The sequence below is a fragment of the Oncorhynchus keta genome, unplaced genomic scaffold (genome assembly GCF_023373465.1).
Source record: "Oncorhynchus keta strain PuntledgeMale-10-30-2019 unplaced genomic scaffold, Oket_V2 Un_contig_2616_pilon_pilon, whole genome shotgun sequence".
NCBI lineage: Eukaryota > Metazoa > Chordata > Actinopteri > Salmoniformes > Salmonidae > Oncorhynchus > Oncorhynchus keta.
This window is the reverse complement of record NW_026284824.1, coordinates 101,765-117,132: the sequence shown is the minus strand read 5'-3', so window position 1 is coordinate 117,132 and position 15,368 is coordinate 101,765. Positions and strand designations below refer to the sequence as shown.

General features: G+C 41.3%; 1 pseudogene; it reads left to right on the top strand.

Moving 5' to 3' along the window:
• LOC127922535 (multiple C2 and transmembrane domain-containing protein 2-like) overlaps window positions 1-15,368 on the top strand; it is a 147,647-nt pseudogene that overhangs the window by 57,281 nt on the left and 74,998 nt on the right.

The window sequence follows — 15,368 nt, the reverse complement described above, 5'->3', positions numbered from 1 at the left end:
AGATAGACTGGTACCCAGGTTACATGGTTCTGGTGTTGTGAAAGACACAAGGACACAGACAGACTGGTACCCAGGTTACATGGTTCTGGTGTTGTGAAAGACACAAGGACACAGACAGACTGGTACCCAGGTTACATGGTTCTGGTGTTGTGAAAGGACACAGACAGACTGGTACCCAGGTTACATGGTTCTGGTGTTGTGAAAGGACACAGACAGACTGGTACCCAGGTTACATGGTTCTGGTGTTGTGAAAGGACACAGACAGACTGGTACCCAGGTTACATGGTTCTGGTGTTCTGTAAGACACAAGGACACAGACAGACTGGTACCCAGGTTACATGGTTCTGGTGTTGTGAAAGGACACAGACAGGTCTGAGTAAAGACATGGTCAAAATGACTGTTAGACTCAAGGCGATGACGTCCATTTAGGAGCCTTGAGTTTTTAAAAGCTAAACCACTGATGACCTCTGGGTGGGACCGAGCTATAAACAAACAGTCCAATCTATCCCAGCCCAGTAAAGATCTTCAAGGTTATCTTACACACACAGCCTGATGTTTGTTTGGTTAAACCAGTGTTCAACAACACTAACCCAATATTTAAAGCAATAAATCATTAGTTAGTTCTGTACTGGGTGTGTTACAGTATGGTTAGAAACTACATCTGATGTGTATGGAACACTATAGTAGTAGTAGTAATCTGATGTGAATGGAACACTATAGTAGTAGTAGTAATCTGATGTGTATGGAACACTATAGTAGTAGTAGTAATCTGATGTGTATGGAACACTATAGTAGTAGTAGTAGTAATCTGATGTGAATGGAACACTATAGTAGTAATGATGAACACTATAGTAGTAGTAGTAATCTGATGTGTATGGAACACTATAGTAGTAGTAGTAGTAATCTGATGTGTATGGTAGTAGTAGTAGTAATCTGATGTGTATGGAACACTATAGTAGTAGTAGTAGTAATCTGATGTGTATGGAACACTATAGTAGTAGTAGTAATCTGATGTGTATGGAACACTATAGTAAGTAGTAATCTGATGTGTATGGAACACTATAGTAGTAGTAGTAATCTGATGAAACACTATAGTAGTAGTAGTAATCTGATGTGTATGGAACACTATAGTAGTAGTAGTAATCTGATGTGTATGGAACACTATAGTAGTAGTAGTAGTAATCTGATGTGTATGGAACACTATAGTAGTAGTAGTAGTAATCTGATGTGTATGGAACACTATAGTAGTAGTAGTAGTAATCTGATGTGTATGGAACACTATAGTAGTAGTAGTAGTAGTAATCTGATGTGTATGGAACACTATAGTAGTAGTAGTAGTAATCTGATGTGTATGGAACACTATAGTAGTAGTAGTAATCTGATGTGTATGGAACACTATAGTAGTAGTAGTAATCTGATGTGTATGGAACACTATAGTAGTAGTAGTAGTAATCTGATGTGTATGGAACACTATAGTAGTAGTAGTAATCTGATGTGTATGGAACACTATAGTAGTAGTAGTAATCTGATGTGTATGGAACACTATAGTAGTAGTAGTAGTAATCTGATGTGTATGGAACACTATAGTAGTAGTAGTAATCTGATGTGTATGGAACACTATAGTAGTAGTAGTAGTAATCTGATGTGTATGGAACACTATAGTAGTAGTAGTAGTAGTAATCTGATGTGTATGGAACACTATAGTAGTAGTAGTAATCTGATGTGTATGGAACACTATAGTAGTAGTAGTAGTAATCTGATGTGTATGGAACACTATAGTAGTAGTAGTAATCTGATGTGTATGGAACACTATAGTAGTAGTAGTAATCTGATGTGTATGGAACACTATGAGTGTAATCTGATGTGTATGGAACACTATAGTAGTAGTAGTAAATCTGATGTGTATGGAACACTATAGTAGTAGTAGTAGTAATCTGATGTGTATGGAACACTATAGTAGTAGTAGTAGTAATCTGATGTGTATGGAACACTATAGTAGTAGTAGTAGTAATCTGATGTGTATGGAACACTATAGTAGTAGTAGTAATCTGATGTGTATGGAACACTATAGTAGTAGTAGTAGTAATCTGATGTGTATGGAACACTATAGTAGTAGTAGTAGTAGTAATCTGATGTGTATGGAACACTATAGTAGTAGTAGTATGTGTATCTGATGTAGTAATGATGAAACACTATAGTAGTAGTAGTAGTAATCTGATGTGTATGGAACACTATAGTAGTAGTAGTATGTGTATGGAACACTGATGTAGTAATGATGTGTAAACACTATAGTAGTAGTAGTAGTAATCTGATGTGTATGGAACACTATAGTAGTAGTAGTAGTAGTAGTAATCTGATGTGTATGGAACACTATAGTAGTAGTAGTAAATCTGATGTGTATGGAACACTATAGTAGTAGTAGTAGTAATCTGATGTGTATGGAACACTATAGTAGTAGTAGTAGTATCTGATGTGTATGGAACACTATAGTAGTAGTAGTAGTAATCTGATGTGTATGGAACACTATACTATAGTAGTAGTAGTAGTATGTGTATCACTATAGAGTAGTAGTAATCTGATGTGTAAACACTATAGTAGTAGTAGTAGTAATCTGATGTGTATGGAACACTATAGTAGTAGTAGTAGTAATCTGATGTGTATGGAACACTATAGTAGTAGTAGTAGTAATCTGATGTGTATGGAACACTATAGTAGTAGTAGTAGTAATCTGATGTGTATGGAACACTATAGTAGTAGTAGTAGTAATCTGATGTGTATGGAACACTATAGTAGTAGTAGTAGTAATCTGATGTGTATGGAACACTATAGTAGTAGTAGTAGTAATCTGATGTGTATGGAACACTATAGTAGTAGTAGTAGTAATCTGATGTGTATGGAACACTATAGTAGTAGTAGTAATCTGATGTGTATGGAACACTATAGTAGTAGTTGTAGTAGTAATCTGATGTGTATGGAACACTATAGTAGTTGTAGTAGTAATCTGATGTGTATGGAACACTATAGTAGTAGTAGTAATCTGATGTGTATGGAACACTATAGTAGTAGTCGTAGTAGTAATCTGATGTGTGTTGAACTTATTTGTATTAACATTACATTACATAATTTCACAAATAGTTTCATCTTTACTCATTAATTTTATACAAGAATTAGATGCACTGGGTATGGCCCAGTGAAATCCTTAAGTGTCCACGGACCCTTCCCACACTCTCAACGATGAACATATTGTTTTAAACTCCCATTTGGGGGTATGGCCCAGTGAAATCCCTTGTTCACTCTGTGGTCTCTCTCTCTGCATGACCAGGGGGAGAGAGTCTCCACCAGGAATTTATGGCCTGAGATAACAGAACCTGGGTGTAGGAGAGGAGAGAGGGGGAAGCCACGATATACACCCAGAAAGGGCCACGTCATGACATCAGCTACATAGAGAGAAGTCAAGTTGTTCACGTCATTAATCTCAGTTGTGTGGCTTATCATTCTTTGTATCCCGCAGCAGAGGAATGTTTCATAACTACATGGAGAGTATTATACAGGACAGGAATTACAAGAGACTGGCTGACCGGCACCGGCTATAGTTTACAGGTTTAGGATCCTCATTTGATCACTCTTTTGTTGCTGAACATTTTCCTGCATGGCAGGAGATGCAGATGAGCTTGATGATCTACATAAATGAACTGAAACCCCATACTAACACACGGTTATATTAACAGCATTGCCCTTTTCATCGAGCCTACTTCCGGGCCAGCTAATAGCCTAACCACCGATCAAGCAACATTATCGACTAAACTTTCAAATCCTGTTGCTGCAGGATTATTTTTCTGTTACAATATAGGTCAAATTAAGATCCTACGTCTGTATAGATGTACTTCCAACATGGTACATGGACTTGATCTGGAAATCTTACTATTATTGTTTCACTCAGGCTTTGTTTCTGCTGACATCAGGATAATACTGTATCTTGGGGGTTGTGACTGTTTGTTAATGGAATGAACATGTGTCTAACCCTAACCCTTTCTCTCAGGCTTTGTTTCTGCTGACATCAGGATAATACTGTATCTTGGGGGTTGTGACTGTTTGTTAATGGAATGAACATGTGTCTAACCCTAACCCTTTCTCTCAGGCTTTGTTTCTGCTGACATCAGGATAATACTGTATCTTGGGGGTTATGACTGTTTGTTAATGGAATGAACGTGTGTCTGTCTCAACAGCAGAACGGTGACAGCCATGACCTTGAGGCCCAAACATCACGAGACACGGAGAACAACAGTGTAAGTTCTAAATCAAGGGCACACTGTACCACAGCAGTCTACAGTCTGGTCCCTAATGGACACTGTACCACAGCAGTCTACAGACTGGTCCTTAATGGACACTGTACCACAGCAGTCTACCGCCTGGTCCTTCTGTAGCACAGTTGGTAGAGCATGGCGCTTGTAACGCCAGGGTAGTGGGTTCGATTCCCGGGACCACCCATACGTAGAATGTATGCACACATGACTGTAAGTCGCTTTGGATAAAAGCGTCTGCTAAATGGCATATATTATTATTATATTATGGTCCTTAATGGACACTGTACCACAGCGGTCTACTGCCTGGTCCCTAATGGACACTGTACCACAGCAGTCTACCGCCTGGTCCCTAATGGACACTGTACCACAGCAGTCTACAGCCTGGTCCCTAATGGACACTGTACCACAGCAGTCTACCGCCTGGTCCCTAATGGACACTGTACCACAGCAGTCTACAGCCTGGTCCTTAATAGACACTGTACCACAGCAGTCTACAGCCTGGTCCCTAATGGACACTGTACCACAGCAGTCTACAGACTCAACAGTCCCCAACAGAGGTCTAACACTGTCTGGCTGGCTGACTGACTGAAAGGGTTAGAGCTCTGAGCTGGTCTGGTCTGGACAGGGTCATCATGCTCTGAGCTGGTCTGGTCTGGACAGGGTCATCATGCTCTGAGCTGGTCTGGTCTGGACAGGGTCATCATGCTCTGAGCTGGTTTGGTCTGGACAGGGTCATCATGCTCTGAGCTGGTCTGGTCTGGACAGGGTCATCATGCTCTGAGCTGGTTTGGTCTGGACAGGGTCATCATGCTCTGAGCTGGTCCTTGGACAGGGTCATCATGCTCCACAGCTGGTCTGGTCTGGACAGGGTCATCATGGTCTGAGCTGGTCTTTGGTCTGGACAGGGTCATCATGCTCTGAGCTGGTCTGGTCTGGACAGGGTCATCGTGCTCTGAGCTGGTCTGGTCTGGACAGGGTCATCAGTGCTCTGAGCTGGTCTGGTCTGGACAGGGTCATCTGCTCTGAGCTGGTCTGGTCTGGACAGGGTCATCATGCTCTGAGCTGGTCTGGTCTGGACAGGGTCATCATGCTCTGAGCTGGTCTGGTCTGGACAGGGTCATCATGCTCTGAGCTGGTCTGGTCTGGACAGGGTCATCATGCTCTGAGCTGGTCTGGTCTGGACAGGGTCATCATGCTCTGAGCTGGTCTGGTCTGGACAGGGTCATCATGCTCTGAGCTGGTCTGGTCTGGACAGGGTCATCATGCTCTGAGCTGGTCTGGTCTGGACAGGGTCATCATGCTCTGAGCTGGTCTGGTCTGGACAGGGTCATCATGCTCTGAGCTGGTCTGGTCTGGACAGGGTCATCATGCTCTGAGCTGGTCTGGTTTGTGTTGTTGATGGTGGTAGGGTCTCAGGCGCCGTCTGAGCTGGTCTGGTCTGAGATCTGGTGACAGGGACATCAAACCCTGAGCTGGTCTGAGATCTGGTGACTGGGACACAAACCCCCTCTGAGGTTGGATCTGGTCTGAGACACAAACCCCTTTAAACCCCCTCTGAGCTGAGATCTGGTGACTGAGACAGGGTTGAGATCTGCTGGCTGAGCTGGTCTGAGATCTGGTGACTGGGACATCATGCCCCCTCTGGGCTGGATCTGGTGACTGAGACAGGGTCAGATCATGCTCTTTAAACCCCCTGGTCTGAGATCTGGACTGAGGGTCATCAAACCCCCTCTGGGCTGAGATCTGGTGGCTGAGACACAAACCCCATTAAACCCCTCTGGGTTGAGATCTGGTGACTGAGACAAACCCCCTTTAACCCCCTCTGCTCTGAGCTGGTCTGGTTGAGATCTGGGGCTGAGACACAAACCCCCTTTAAACCCCCTCTGGGCTGAGATCTGGTGACTGAGACACAAACCCCCATTAAACCCCCTCTGGGTTGAGACCTGGTGACTGAGACACAAACCCCCTTTAAACCCCCTCTGGGTTGAGATCTGGTGGCTGAGACACAAACCCCCTTTAAACCCCCTCTGGGTTGAGATCTGGTGACTGAGACACAAACCCCTTTAAACCCCCTCTGGGTTGAGATCTGGTGACTGAGACACAAACCCCCTCTGGGTTGAGATCTGGTGACTGAGACACAAACCCCCTTTAAACCCCCTCTGGGTTGAGATCTGGTGACTGAGACACAAACCCCCTTTAAACCCCCTCTGGGTTGAGATCTGGTGACTGAGACACAAACCCCCTTTAAACCCCCTCTGGGTTGAGATCTGGTGACTGAGACACAAACCCCCTCTGGGTTGAGATCTGGTGACTGAGACACAAACCCCCTCGGGGTTGAGATCTGGTGACTGAGACACCAACCCCCTTTAAACCCCCTCTGGGTTGAGATCTGGTGACTGAGACACCAACCCCCTTTAAACCCCCTCTGGGTTGAGATCTGGTGACTGAGACACAAACCCCCTTTATACCCCCTCTGGGTTGAGATCTGGTGACTGAGACACAAACCCCCTTCTGGGTTGAGATCTGGTGACTGAGACACAACCCCCTTTAAACCCCTCTGGGTTGAGGTTGAGATCTGGTGACTGAGACGCAAACCCCCTTTAACCCCCTCTGGGTTGAGATCTGGTGACTGAGACACAAACCCCCTTTAAACCCCCTCTGGGTTGAGATCTGGTGACTGAGACACAAACCCCCTTTAAACCCCCTCTGGGTTGAGATCTGGTGACTGAGACACAAACCCCCTTTAAACCCCCTCTGGGTTGAGATCTGGTGACTGAGACACAAACCCCCTTTCAACCCCCTCTGGGTTGAGATCTGGTGACTGAGACGCAAACCCCCTTTAACCCCCTCTGGGTTGAGATCTGGTGACTGAGACACAAACCCCCTTTAAACCCCCTATCTTCCTTTGAGACCCCTCTTTCAAAGTCACTGAGATTTTTTATTGTAGCCATGGAAGCCAAAATATTGATCTGGACATTTTCTACATGACCCTAAGCATGATGGGATGTGTTAATGGCTTATGAACTCAGGAACCACACCTGTGGTTTCTGCTTTCAATATACTTTGTATCCCTCATATGCTCAAGTGTTTCCATCATCTATGTACTCCAACAGTTTGAGATGGGGAGTCCTACTGAGATGCTGAGTGTATCCGACAGCACCAGAGAGTCCCAGAGGTCCTACCTCCTCTCTATCAACCTGAAGGAAGGACGCAACCTGGTCATCAGAGACCGCTGTGGTAAGACTGTTATTACACTTCATAACACATAAAACCTGGTCATTAGAGACCGCTGTGGTAAGACTGTTATTACACTTCATAACACATAAAACCTGGTCATTAGAGACCTCTGTGGTAAGACTGTTATTACACTTCATAACACATAAAACCTGGTCATTAGAGACCTCTGTGGTAAGACTGTTATTACACTTCATAACACATAAAACCTGGTCATTAGAGACCTCTGTGGTAAGACTGTTATTACACTTCATAACACATAAAACCTGGTCATTAGAGACCTCTGTGGTAAGACTGTTATAACACTTCATAACACATAAAACCTGGTCATTAGAGACCTCTGTGGTAAGACTGTTATTACACTTCATAACACATAAAAAAACCTGGTCATTAGAGACCTCTGTGGTAACACTGTTATAACACTTCATAACACATAAAACCTGGTCATTAGAGACCTCTGTGGTAAGACTGTTAAGACTGTTAGAGACCTCTGTAAGACTGTTATTACACTTCAAACACATAAAACCTGGTCATTAGAGACCTCTGTGGTAAGACTGTTATTACACTTCATAACACATAAAACCTGGTCATTAGAGACCTCTGTGGTAAGACTGTTATTACACTTCATAACACATAAAACCTGGTCATTAGAGACCTCTGTGGTAAGACTGTTATTACACTTCATAACACATAAAACCTGGTCATTAGAGACCTCTGTGGTAAGACTGTTATTACACTTCATAACACATAAAACCTGGTCATTAGAGACCTCTGTGGTAAGACTGTTATTACACTTCATAACCATTTAGCAGACTTTTATAAAGCACTTACATTCATGTGTTAGAGACATACATTCATAACACATAAAACCTGGTTGGGTGAGTCCCTGTGGGACTGATTACCCACTATAACACATAAAACCTGGTCGTTAGAGACCATGCTGTTACACTTCAACTTCATAGCTAAAACCTGGTCATTAGAGACTGTGGTAACTTCACTTCAACACATAAAACCTGGTCATTAGAGACCTCTGTGGTAAGACTGTTATTACACTTCATAACACTTCATAACACATAAAACCTGGTCATTAGAGACCTCTGTGGTAAGACTGTTATTACACTTCATAACACATAAAACCTGGTCATTAGAGACCTCTGTGGTAAGACTGTTATTACACTTCATAACACTTCATAACACATAAAACCTGGTCATTAGAGACCTCTGTGGTAAGACTGTTATTACACTTCATAACACATAAAACCTGGTCATTAGAGACCTCTGTGGTAAGACTGTTATTACACTTCATAACACATAAAACCTGGTCATCAGAGACCTCTGTGGTAAGACTGTTATTACACTTCATAACACATAAAACCTGGTCATTAGAGACCTCTGTGGTAAGACTGTTATTACACTTCATAACACTTCATAACACATAAAACCTGGTCATTAGAGACCTCTGTGGTAAGACTGTTATTACACTTCATAACACATAAAACCTGGTCATTAGAGACCTCTGTGGTAAGACTGTTATTACACTTCATAACACATAAAACCTGGTCATTAGAGACCTCTGTAAGACTGTAAGACTGTTAGAGACCTCTTACACTTCATAACACTTCATAAAATAAAACCTGGTCATTAGAGACCTCTGTGGTAAGACTGTTATTACACTTCATAACACATAAAACCTGGTCGTCAGAGACCGCTGTGGTAAGACTGTTATTACACTTCATAGCACATAAAACCTGGTCATTAGAGACCTCTGTGGTAAGACTGTTATTACACTCCATAACACTTCATAGCACATAAAACCTGGTCATTAGAGACCTCTGTGGTAACGCTGTTATTACACTTCATAACACTTCATAACACAAAACCTGGTCATCAGAGACCTCTGTGGTAAGACTGTTATTACACTTCATAACACTTCATAACACATAAAACCTGGTCATCAGAGACCGCTGTGGTAAGACTGTTATTACACTTCATAGCACATAAAACCTGGTCATTAGAGACCGCTGTGGTAAGACTGTTATTACACTTCATAACACATAAAACCTGGTCATTAGAGACCTCTGTGGTAAGACTGTTATTACACTTCATAACACATAAAACCTGGTCATTAGAGACCTCTGTGGTAAGACTGTTATTACACTTCATAACACTTCATAACACATAAAACCTGGTCATTAGAGACCTCTGTGGTAAGACTGTTATTACACTTCATAACACTTCATAACACATAAAACCTGGTCATTAGAGACCTCTGTGGTAAGACTGTTATTACACTTCATAACACATAAAACCTGGTCATTAGAGACCTCTGTGGTAAGACTGTTATTACACTTCATAACACTTCATAACACATAAAACCTGGTCATTAGAGACCTCTGTGGTAAGACTGTTATTACACTTCATAACACTTCATAACACATAAAACCTGGTCATTAGAGACCTCTGTGTTAAGACTGTTATTACACTTCATAACACATAAAACCTGGTCATTAGAGACATCTGTGGTAAGACTGTTATTACACTTCATAACACTTCATAACACATAAAACCTGGTCATTAGAGACCACTGTGGTAAGACTGTTATTAGACTTTATAACACATAAAACCTGGTCATTAGAGACCTCTGTGGTAAGACTGTTATTACACTTCATAACACATAAAACCTGGTCATTAGAGACCTCTGTGGTAAGACTGTTATTACACTTCATAACACTTCATAACACATAAAACCTGGTCATTAGAGACCTCTGTGGTAAGACTGTTATTACACTTCATAACACATAAAACCTGGTCATTAGAGACCTCTGTGGTAAGACTGTTATTACACTTCATAACACTTCATAACACATAAAACCTGGTCATTAGAGACCTCTGTGGTAAGACTGTTATTACACTTCATAACACATAAAACCTGGTCATTAGAGACCTCTGTGGTAAGACTGTTATTACACTTCATAACACTTCATAACACATAAAACCTGGTCATTAGAGACCTCTGTGGTAAGACTGTTATTACACTTCATAACACATAAAACCTGGTCATTAGAGACCTCTGTGGTAAGACTGTTATTACACTTCATAACACTTCATAAAACCTGGTCATAAAACCTGGTCATAAAACCTGGTCAGAGACCTCTGTGGTAAGACTGTTATTACACTTCATAACACATAAAACCTGGTCATTAGAGACCTCTGTAGACTGTTAGACTGTTATTAAACTGGTCATAACACTGTGGTAAGACTGTTATTACACTTCATAAAACATAAAACCTGGCCAGGCCTGGTCCTGTTTGTGGAAGCCAGAGATTATTACTGGCTAGGATGGATGCTGGGATGGAGTCCGGTCCTGTTTGGTAAGAGATTATTACTCCTCAGCAGGCCAGGCCTGGTCACTGTTTCCTGTTTGTGGAGGCCAGAGGCTAGGATGCTAGGATTATTACTGGCCTAGGATGCTAGGATGGAGTCCGTCACTCCTCATGCTAGGATGGAGTCCGTCACTCCTCAGCAGGCCAGGCCTGGTCCTGTTTGTGGAGGCCAGAGATTATTACTGGCTAGGATGGAGTCCGTCACTCCTCAGCAGGCCAGGCCTGGTCCTGTTTGTGGAGGCCAGAGATTATTACTGCCTAGGATGGAGTCCGTCACTCCTCAGCAGGACAGGCCTGGTCCTGTTTGTGGAAGCCAGAGATTAGTGTAGTTACTGGTGGCACAGACACTGTTTCACCCTTTGCTACACTGAAATGACACTTGCATAATGATTGTATCTGAAGCCGGGCTTGCAACACGACTATCCACACCATAAGGCGATAGTTCTCCTTTATAATACGAGCACAGCAACTGCATTGAGAAGACACAGTGTTAATGTTACCAGTGACTGTATTGAGAAGGCACAGTGTTAATGTTACCAGTGACTGTATTGAGAAGACACAGTGTTAATGTTACCAGTGACTGTATTGAGAAGGCACAGTGTTAATGTTACCAGTGACTGTATTGAGAAGGCACAGTGTTAATGTTACCAGTGACTGTATTGAGAAGGCACAGTGTTAATGTTACCAGTGACTGTATTGAGAAGGCACAGTGTTAATGTTACCAGTGACTGTATTGAGAAGACACAGTGTTAATGTTACCAGTGACTGTATTGAGAAGACACAGTGTTAATGTTACCAGTGACTGTATTGAGAAGGCACAGTGTTAATGTTACCAGTGACTGTATTGAGAAGACACAGTGTTAATGTTACCAGTGACTGTATTGAGAAGGCACAGTGTTAATGTTACCAGTGACTGTATTGAGAAGGCACAGTGTTAATGTTACCAGTGACTGCATTGAGAAGGCACAGTGTTAATGTTACCAGTGACTGTATTGAGAAGACACAGTGTTAATGTTACCAGTGACTGTATTGAGAAGACACAGTGTTAATGTTACCAGTGACTGTATTGAGAAGGCACAGTGTTAATGTTACCAGTGACTGTATTGAGAAGACACAGTGTTAATGTTACCAGTGACTGTATTGAGAAGGCACAGTGTTAATGTTACCAGTGACTGTATTGAGAAGACACAGTGTTAATGTTACCAGTGACTGTATTGAGAAGACACAGTGTTAATGTTACCAGTGACTGTATTGAGAAGACACAGTGTTAATGTTACCAGTGACTGCATTGAGAAGACACAGTGTTAATGTTACCAGTGACTGTATTGAGAAGACACAGTGTTAATGTTACCAGTGACTGTATTGAGAAGGCACAGTGTTAATGTTACCAGTGACTGTATTGAGAAGACACAGTGTTAATGTTACCAGTGACTGTATTGAGAAGACACAGTGTTAATGTTACCAGTGACTGTATTGAGAAGACACAGTGTTAATGTTACCAGTGACTGTATTGAGAAGACACAGTGTTAATGTTACCAGTGACTGTATTGAGAAGGCACAGTGTTAATGTTACCAGTGACTGTATTGAGAAGACACAGTGTTAATGTTACCAGTGACTGTATTGAGAAGACACAGTGTTAATGTTACCAGTGACTGTATTGAGAAGACACAGTGTTAATGTTACCAGTGACTGTATTGAGAAGGCACAGTGTTAATGTTACCAGTGACTGTATTGAGAAGACACAGTGTTAATGTTACCAGTGACTGTATTGAGAAGGCACAGTGTTAATGTTACCAGTGACTGTATTGAGAAGACACAGTGTTAATGTTACCAGTGACTGTATTGAGAAGGCACAGTGTTAATGTTACCAGTGACTGTATTGAGAAGGCACAGTGTTAATGTTACCAGTGACTGTATTGAGAAGACACAGTGTTAATGTTACCAGTGACTGTATTGAGAAGGCATAATGTTACCAGTGACTGTATTGAGAAGGCACAGTGTTAATGTTACCAGTGACTGTATTGAGAAGGCATAATGTTACCAGTGACTGTATTGAGAAGACACAGTGTTAATGTTACCAGTGACTGTATTGAGAAGACACAGTGTTAATGTTACCAGTGACTGCATTGAGAAGACACAGTGTTAATGTTACCAGTGACTGTATTGAGAAGACACAGTGTTAATGTTACCAGTGACTGTATTGAGAAGGCACAGTGTTAATGTTACCAGTGACTGTATTGAGAAGACACAGTGTTAATGTTACCAGTGACTGTATTGAGAAGACACAGTGTTAATGTTACCAGTGACTGTATTGAGAAGACACAGTGTTAATGTTACCAGTGACTGTATTGAGAAGACACAGTGTTAATGTTACCAGTGACTGTATTGAGAAGGCACAGTGTTAATGTTACCAGTGACTGTATTGAGAAGGCACAGTGTTAATGTTACCAGTGACTGTATTGAGAAGACACAGTGTTAATGTTACCAGTGACTGTATTGAGAAGACACAGTGTTAATGTTACCAGTGACTGTATTGAGAAGGCACAGTGTTAATGTTACCAGTGACTGTATTGAGAAGACACAGTGTTAATGTTACCAGTGACTGTATTGAGAAGGCACAGTGTTAATGTTACCAGTGACTGTATTGAGAAGACACAGTGTTAATGTTACCAGTGACTGTATTGAGAAGGCACAGTGTTAATGTTACCAGTGACTGTATTGAGAAGACACAGTGTTAATGTTACCAGTGACTGTATTGAGAAGGCACAGTGTTAATGTTACCAGTGACTGTATTGAGAAGGCACAGTGTTAATGTTACCAGTGACTGTATTGAGAAGACACAGTGTTAATGTTACCAGTGACTGTATTGAGAAGACACAGTGTTAATGTTACCAGTGACTGTATTGAGAAGGCACAGTGTTAATGTTACCAGTGACTGTATTGAGAAGGCACAGTGTTAATGTTACCAGTGACTGCATTGAGAAGGCACAGTGTTAATGTTACCAGTGACTGTATTGAGAAGACACAGTGTTAATGTTACCAGTGACTGTATTGAGAAGGCACAGTGTTAATGTTACCAGTGACTGTATTGAGAAGACACAGTGTTAATGTTACCAGTGACTGTATTGAGAAGACACAGTGTTAATGTTACCAGTGACTGTATTGAGAAGACACAGTGTTAATGTTACCAGTGACTGTATTGAGAAGAAGCACAGTGTTAATGTTACCAAAATATAAATTTCTAGAGTTGAAGAAGGTCACAGTGTTAATGTTAGAGTGACTGTGAAAGGCACATAATGTTACATGTCTAGGGTGTAGAGAAGATACTGTTAATGTTACCAGTGACTGTAGTGAAGATACTGTTCATGTTAGAGTGACAGTGAAGATGCTGTTCATGTCTAGACTGTAGTGAAAGATGCTGTTCATGTCTAGGGACTGTAGTGAGAGATACTGTTAATGTTACTAGTGACTGTATTGAAGATATTGTTAATGTTAGAGTAGTTGAAGATATTGTTCATGTCCAGTAGTGAAGATATGTTCATGTCTTGAGTAGTGAAGATATTGTTAATGTCTAGTGACTGCAGTGAAAGATACTGTTCATGTCCAGTGACTGTATTGAGAAGTGAAGATACTGTTCATGTCTAGAGTAGTGAAGATACTGTTCATGTTACCAGTGACTGTATTGAAGATACTGTGTTATGTCTAGAGTGACTGTGAAAACAGTGTTAATGTTACCAGTGACTAGTGAAGATATTGTTCATATCTAGAGTAGTGAAGATATTGACACAGTGTTCATGTTACTAGTGACTGTAGTGAAGATACTGTTAATGTTACTAGTGACTGTAGTGAAGATACTGTTCATGTCTAGAGTAGTGAAGATACTGTTAATGTCCAGACTGTAGTGAAGATATTGTTCATATCTAGAGTGACTGAAGATATTGACTCCTGTTCATGTTAGAGTGAGTGAAGATACTGTTAATGTCTAGTGACTGTAGTGAAGATACTGTTCATGTTACTAGTGACTGTATTGAAAGGCACAGTGTTAATGTTACCAGTGACTGTATTGAGAAGATAGTGTTAATGTCCAGTGACTGTATTGAAGATATTGTTCATGTCAGTGTTAATGTTACCCTGTGACTGTATTGAGAAGAACATATTGTTCATGTTAGAGTGAGTGTTAATGTTAGTGATATTGTTCATGTCACTGTAGTGAAGATACTGTTCATGTCTGTATTGAAGATACTGTTAATGTTACCAGTGACTGTATTGAGAAGATATTGTTCATGTTACTAGTGACTGTATTGAAGATACAGTGTTCATGTTACTAGTGACTGTATTGAAGATACTGTTCATGTTACCAGGACTGTATTGAAGATACTGTTAATGTTACCAGTGACTGTAGTGAAGATACTGTTCATGTCTAGTGACTGTATTGAAGATACTGTT